We start from the raw sequence: 6974 nt of genomic DNA, 5'->3' as shown, positions 1-6974 counted from the left end.
CTGACACTCTGTGCACTCAGGGACACTGGGGGTTAATTGTTCGGGGTAGTAGTTTATGGTCAATTGGTATAAGCCAATGGTATGGCTGGTTGTGTTGGGGGGGGCGTGGTTGTTATAGGTTTTATGGGAAGTTAAGGTTGGCTTGCCCTCTCTCTTTTCCTGATCTTGGACAGAGAAGTACTACATTTGGTTTATTGCTAATATTTAATTATATTGATATCTTTCTCTTATATTTATTCACCCACTATTTTTATTCTACCTCTTTTGCTTTCCTACTCTTTCTTTCCTTAATTCTTCTTTAACGATGGATCGCCCCCGCAGGGCCACAGCCATCCCCGACCGCTATTTGGTGGACATGGTGGGTGGCTGGACTGTCACCCCGGATGGGGTTGGGGGTGCCCGCAGATGCGGTAGAGCCCGGGACCGGATTTCTATTCGCGGAACATCGGTGTCTATTACCACAGGGTTTCAGCGTCAGGGAGGACGGAGGTGCGAAGTGCGTAGGACTCCCGAGCGGTTTAATGCCCCTGTGGAGGGGGATATGTTGGGGACTGGGTCACGGAGGCTGCGGCGTCAGTTGCACGCAGGCCCACGAGTAACTCTATATAGCCCTGTAGATGACATGCTGTTAGATGCGGTTCGTAGTCCCGACCGCCATTTTGACATCAGGAGTAATTGGGGACATGAAATGGGGGACACTGAGTGTGCTTCCTCCAGTTCTTGTTCTGCGGACAGCATAACGGGGTCGCCTTCTGTGCCCTTTGGGGACGTCATTGGGGCAACTCTGTGGCTTCTCGCCATAAAAGATCTTATGCCGATGTAGTGAGTGGGGCATCTGGAGTTAATGCGAGTAGTGCGGTAGTACCGGTAGCCGCGGATCATGCACCTGGGAATGCTGGAGGTGATTTAGGAGTGGTATCTGAGCTTCATGCTTCACTGTTGTCGGTGTTGGTTCCGCTCCTCCCCGCTGGGCCCAGCGGGGGGGAGGGTGATGCAGGCATGAATAATCGGAGCCCAACCTCACTGTCAAGGGGTTTAACCACAGTGGTTGGCCCAGCTTTGGCCGCAACTTTGCAAAAGGGGAGGGGGCGTTATACTGTGGGGGCTTCGGAACCACTAGGTCTGCCCAAGATGGTGTCGGATATGTCCGGCTGTCTTCCCACAGGTGAAGCATCTACCAGTACTACGATGCAGAGGAAAGAGCGCAACATGGATGATGGGGGCGAAACCAGTGCTGGCCCGGCGGTGGTTTGTTCTGGTGAGTCTTCTTCTGATCCGGATTGGAGGATCTCCAGTGGTGGGAGCGAGCCTAGTGACGTGCTGTGTGAGCGGCCCCCGCGGCATGGGCGGGGGACCTCGGGTAATGATAGTCCTTCTTCTACTGATTCCTCTTCTAATTCTGGGAGGCACAAAAAGAGGGGTAGGAAGGCTAAGCACAGGTATCATTCCTCCACCAGTAGTTTTTCTGACACTTCTGTGCTGTCAGACAAAGTACTTTGCGCAAACACAGACGTTTTAAGGGGGGTGCGCCCCAGAGAAAGGGACAGGATTAGGAAGGGTCGTTTTGTTAACATATTTGCACTTACTAGTAAGGCAAGGCAGGCATGGAATGTTGCTAAGAAAAAAGGGGGCGCGGGTGTGGACACGTGCATGTCTTACCACAATTGTATGGGGATGTATATTTTTGCATCGTGCTACCTAGAAACGCGACCAGACGAGCATATGAAAGTTATACGTTACATGTATCTGATACATGAAATGGTTAGTTCTGCGTGGGGAACCCATGGAGAATATATGACGAAGAATTTCGGCGGAAGCAGCACGGAAAGGAAATTATCGATTTCGGGGCTAAGGATGTGGAGGTATTTGTCGACGTTACCCAGCCGCAGCGGACATTTGGCACTGGGGTGGGGGGTTCAGGTAGTGGAGCCAGGAACCCTGAGTCGCGGCTTGGACATGGAAAATGTTTTGCCTATAATAACAGGCAATGTGTTTTGGGGACAAAACGTCACTTTCGGCACTGTTGTATCAGATGCGGCGGAGCACACCCCATTAAAGATTGTTCCCGATCAGGGGATGTTTCTTCTGGGGCCTCAGGGAATGGGGCAATTGGCCCCGGCCCTGCAGCCACCCCTCCAAAATAGGGGTCCTACTCCAGTTTGTGTTGAAGCTATGGCGGCTTGGCTGGAAGCTTATCCAAACCGTCCTGAGTTTTTGCGGGCAGGATTCTGTGACAGTTTTAATTTGCCGGTGAGGGGCATAGACACTGGGGGTGGGGGCAGGAATTTACGCTCGGCGTGAGATTTGCCTGCAGTTCTACGTGAGAAGGTTGACGGGGAGGTGCAGTTGGGGTGCATTTTAGGTCCATTTCGGGAACCTCCAATTGAGGGTTTGATACTGTCGCTAGTTGGGGTAGTCTCTAAAAAGGCTGTAGGGATCATACCCCAGAGGTGGCTCAGTGAACGACGCGATTGCAGAGGAGCTTTGTCGGGTATGGTACCAGTCCTTTGATGAGGGTTTAGCGGTGGTTCATCATTTTAATCAGGGGCTTTGATGTGCAAACTCGATATTGAATCTGCATTTCATTTGTTGCCACTACACCCTTCAGCTTTTAGGTTCATGGGTTTTTACTTAGAGGACGGTTTTTATTTTGATATATGTCTGCCCATGGGTTGTTCTATTCCCTGCTCCTACTTTGAGAAGTTTAGTTCATTTCTACATTGGTATCTACAAAGAGGTTCAAGGGAAGATGGCATTGCACATTATTTGGACGATTTTTTATTGGTAGGTCCAGCAGGGTCTCAAAGATGTGCTTTGCTACTTCAATAGGCTGTGGCTCTTTTTTCTAGCTTTGGCATTCCCCTGGCATTGGATACGACGATGAGGGTCCCGCGGAGAGACTTCCCTATTTGGGTATCGAGATAGACACGGTTGGGGGGCTTTGTCGGTTGCCGGAGGATAAGGTACGTCAGTTGCATGACAGCATATTACTGGCACTGGCGGTAGGTAAGGTTACACTGCGGCAGGCTCAGTCCATTTTGGGGTTATTTAATTTTGCATGCAGAGTTATTCCCATGGGTAGATTTTTTTGCTGTAAGCTGGAAAGGTTAACAGCAAAAGCCAGGAGCCCGCATAATTTTTTAAGGTTGCCAGGGGAGATCCGTCGGGATCTCTTGGTCTGGGATCAATTTCTGGATCAGTTTAATGGAGGGCGTATTTGGCAGGACCCCCTGGCATCTAATGTAACTCTGCAGCTTTTTACTGACGCGGCAGGTTCTTTGGGTTTTGGGTGGGAGTTGGTGCACTGTGCGGTGGCCGGCTGAATGGATAGCTGAGGGCTTGACTTGCAATCTTCTTCTGCTGGAACTGTTTCCTATTTTGGTGGCAATGGAGCTTTGGGGGGAGCGGTTGAGAAACTGGTCCATGGTTTTTTGGTGCGATAACTTGGGAGTTGTCTAGGCGATTAATAAACAGCTCTCTGCATTTTTGCTGGCCATTAGGGTAATTGCTCAGCTAGTATTGCGTTGCTTGCAATTTAATATTACTTTTTGCGCACGTCACGTGGCTGGCATTGATAACTGTATTGCTGATGCATTGTCCAGAGGTGACTGGCCTCGGTTTAGAGCATTGGCGCCTTTTGCTGAACCAATTGGTGAATTATGCCCGAATTATATTTGGTAGGTTATACGTCCAGTTTGGCGGCCGTAGCCCACCGGTCCCTGGGCCTAGGGACATACCGCATTTTTCTTGCTTCATGGGAGCCGTGGGGTCGATTCCTTCTGGAACAAGGTACCAGAGGTAAGAGCACACGTTATTCTTGCCTTGGTGTTTTTTCCTCGGGTCGATGTTACCTCATGACTGTATGATGCGTGCAGTGTGGCTGGTGGTTATATGGACCATAGCGCCTACTCGTGTCAAGGCAGTCAGACGCGGGGACCCAATGGACAGGTACAACGTCTCACGGGTTTTCCCATTTACTAGTGGGAGTGTTAGGCATGTGGGGGGCGCTCCTGAGATCGCAGACATGTTTCTGTGGTTTTGGGAGTGCCCTTTGGGCGTTCTTCCACTTCATAGTTGGTTTAGAATTTTCCGGGCCACTTTCTTTGGGATGGTCTGTGACGTTGCATGTAGCAGTTGGGTCAGTTGCTTGTGTTCTGTCCTGCCCAAAACTTATCGGCATGGGGTTTTCTTTGTGAATACTTGTGCTGTGTGGTAAATCATGGCGGGAGCACGAGCAAACTCAGTGGACGGAAGGATGGAGTCTGGTTACAGGAGCGTCGGAATTCCGTTTGCTGCATCCCAACCTGAAGATTAGCTACTCGCCCTAGGTGGGGGTCTTGAGGATTTTTTTATGTTATCACTGGTTTTAATTGTGGCTGCTGCCCGCCGGTGGAAGTTTTGTGTTTTTTGCTCAGGTCAGGTTGGGATCTCTTTCATCGGCCCACTCCTCATTGTCCCTTGGTAGGTTTAATGCATAAATAGACTCAGTATTAGACAGTTAGAGTCAATAGCCCCATCAATATAGTTTAATGTAACTTCCTCATGTATCATGCTGTTCCCTGGTTATTTTATACTTGAGAATATTGTTTATTAACCTTTACACCTTTTTGTTTTTTACCAGGTTGGCAATTGGATGATACCTTTATTTGGGTTATAGGGCATTCATATGTATTCTGGCTGGCCCTTTCTGAAGTTTTATTGGGTGCTCGGGAGCTATCTGAAGTTGTTAATATAAGGTGGATTGAGCAGAGAGGTCTACATTGGCAGGGTTTGGAGGGCTTACTCCAGAGCTCGGTGCGAGGTACGGGTACCCCCGTTTCCTCATTATTCATTTGGGGGGCAATGATTTAAGCTCCCACACATGACTTGATTTAAGAATGACCATCAGGGCTGATATATTGGCACTTATTGCTCGGTGGCCCTTTTGTAGGGTCATATGGTCTGAGATGGTGCCACGTTTGCAGTGGCATGGGGCTTTTAACCCATTGGCAGTGGATATGTCCAGGCGGAGGATTAACTCCGTGGTTGGCAGGGCGGTTCTGGCCCACGGGGGTTAGGTGGTGAGACACCCTGGGATCACTAATCAGGGTAGAGAACTGTACAGGGCTGATGAGGTGCACCTGTCTCGCGGGGGGTGCAACATTTTTCTTAGAGACTTGATTTTGGGGGTTAGAGCTCTAGATGTTTAGGGGTTGGGTTTTGTTAATAGCTTTGAGTTGAGATATGGTGGCGGCTACGGACGGTAGGTCCTTGTTGTGGCCTGGTTTTATGAATGTTTCATGGGTTTAGGGTTATGATTTTTGGTAAGCTATAGTTAATTTTCCCTGGGGGGTTACCCGTGCGGCTGGGTTTGCTTTAGGCCGAGTGTAGGGCGTTTCAATGGATAACCACCGATCCAGGTGGGTCCTGGCCTTCCTAGGTGCACGGGTGCCCCTCAAGTCGTACTTAGGTATTTCCCCCGCAGGGTTGGGCAGGTGGCCTGTGAACTCTGCGAGAGGGGCAGTTGGTCCCAACCCCAATTTGGTAAAGGTGGGAGTGTAGCCCCTCCGTTTATTATTTTTCATATATATATGCTTTCATATGTATTCACTTTATTGTTAGGCCATTCAGAAACCCTGCCACCATGTTATGTTTAGGTTTGTTCAGTTAGGACATTTAATAAATAGGAGGCTCTAAATAAATAGGTTACTAGTTTTAAGAAAATAAAAAGACTGACCATTTTTCCCCGGCAATTTTGGTGTCCGTGTTTTATTTTTAATGATAAGATTTGGTGTGTGTGTGGCTGAGTGTGCAGGGAGTTCTGATGCTAGAGAGTTTCATTTGTCTAGACATGACTACAGGTTCCTCATGCAACTCATCCTATCAGAATCTGTAGAAGATACAAATGAAACATATTAGAGTTGCAGTTTCATTTATTTCAGCTATTAACCATTAAATAATTACACCCTATGAACATAATATTTCTGAATGGGGATGGGTTTGGGCATGGCTTTTTGTGCTCTTTTTATTGGCTACAACTTTCTCATTTATGCAAGCCATAATTATAGTCTTAGACAACAAGTCAGCTTCTTCCTGTATCCAGACTGTACAGAATACTTACCGACTTCTGAGATTCCCTTCCCGGGAGAAGCCTGGGGAGGAGAAGCAGGTGGGCGGTGTTGGGGCAGAGCCGGACGGGTAGCATCATTAAGTCCCGCCCCTCACGGGACTTCATAGGGAATGCCAAATATTTAGTTAGGGGGAATGGGGCAAAATTACGAGAGTCTCCTAGAATCGCATCATAAGTCTACGCACCCTACGCACAGACCCACCGATCGCCGGGAATATTCTCCCCATTCTGCCCACTTCACTAGGAAGTGGGTGGGATGCGGGCAAAGTGCCTACCCTTCCAGGGGTGCAGGGGATTACCTGAAAAATCGGGAGCCTCCCGCAGGTCTCGGTATGGTAGGCTAGAACTCTCTAAGAATATTAATACTTCCACACATTAGTCTGACATCTCTTAGAAATTGCCAATTTTTGATTATTTATTGATGCAGATGACTTGTAAAATGCTTTAATTCACTCCATTAACTATTGACATTGCATACCCTAAAATTCACATTAGTAAAATGAACACCCACAATAGGTGTGCCTCAATAAAGGATAATTATTTCTTTACGTGAACAGTGTGATTATATGTAAGGGTCTTCCAAATGTACACAGGCCCAAAATAACTTTTTTCCCATAATTACGTCATTAATTGCTGTTAGTAACCTTAATGACAGTTGGAAACAATGGATCCTTTGTTTTGAAGGCATAATTGTAATTTATACGAATTGATACCTTTTATTTGCTTTCTGGACAGCTGCATAATGAGCGCAGCATCCGAGAGGTAAATAGAACGGAGGAGAAATGTACTGAAGTTGTAGAGGTATCTCCTACATTAGAAAGTACTTCCCATGCCAACACTATAGAACCAGTATTTTCATTTTGTG

Source organism: Taudactylus pleione, unplaced genomic scaffold (assembly GCF_031769625.1).
Source record: "Taudactylus pleione unplaced genomic scaffold, aTauple2 ptg001126l, whole genome shotgun sequence".
NCBI classification, from domain to species: domain Eukaryota; kingdom Metazoa; phylum Chordata; class Amphibia; order Anura; family Myobatrachidae; genus Taudactylus; species Taudactylus pleione.
This window is presented reverse-complemented; position numbering follows the sequence as displayed.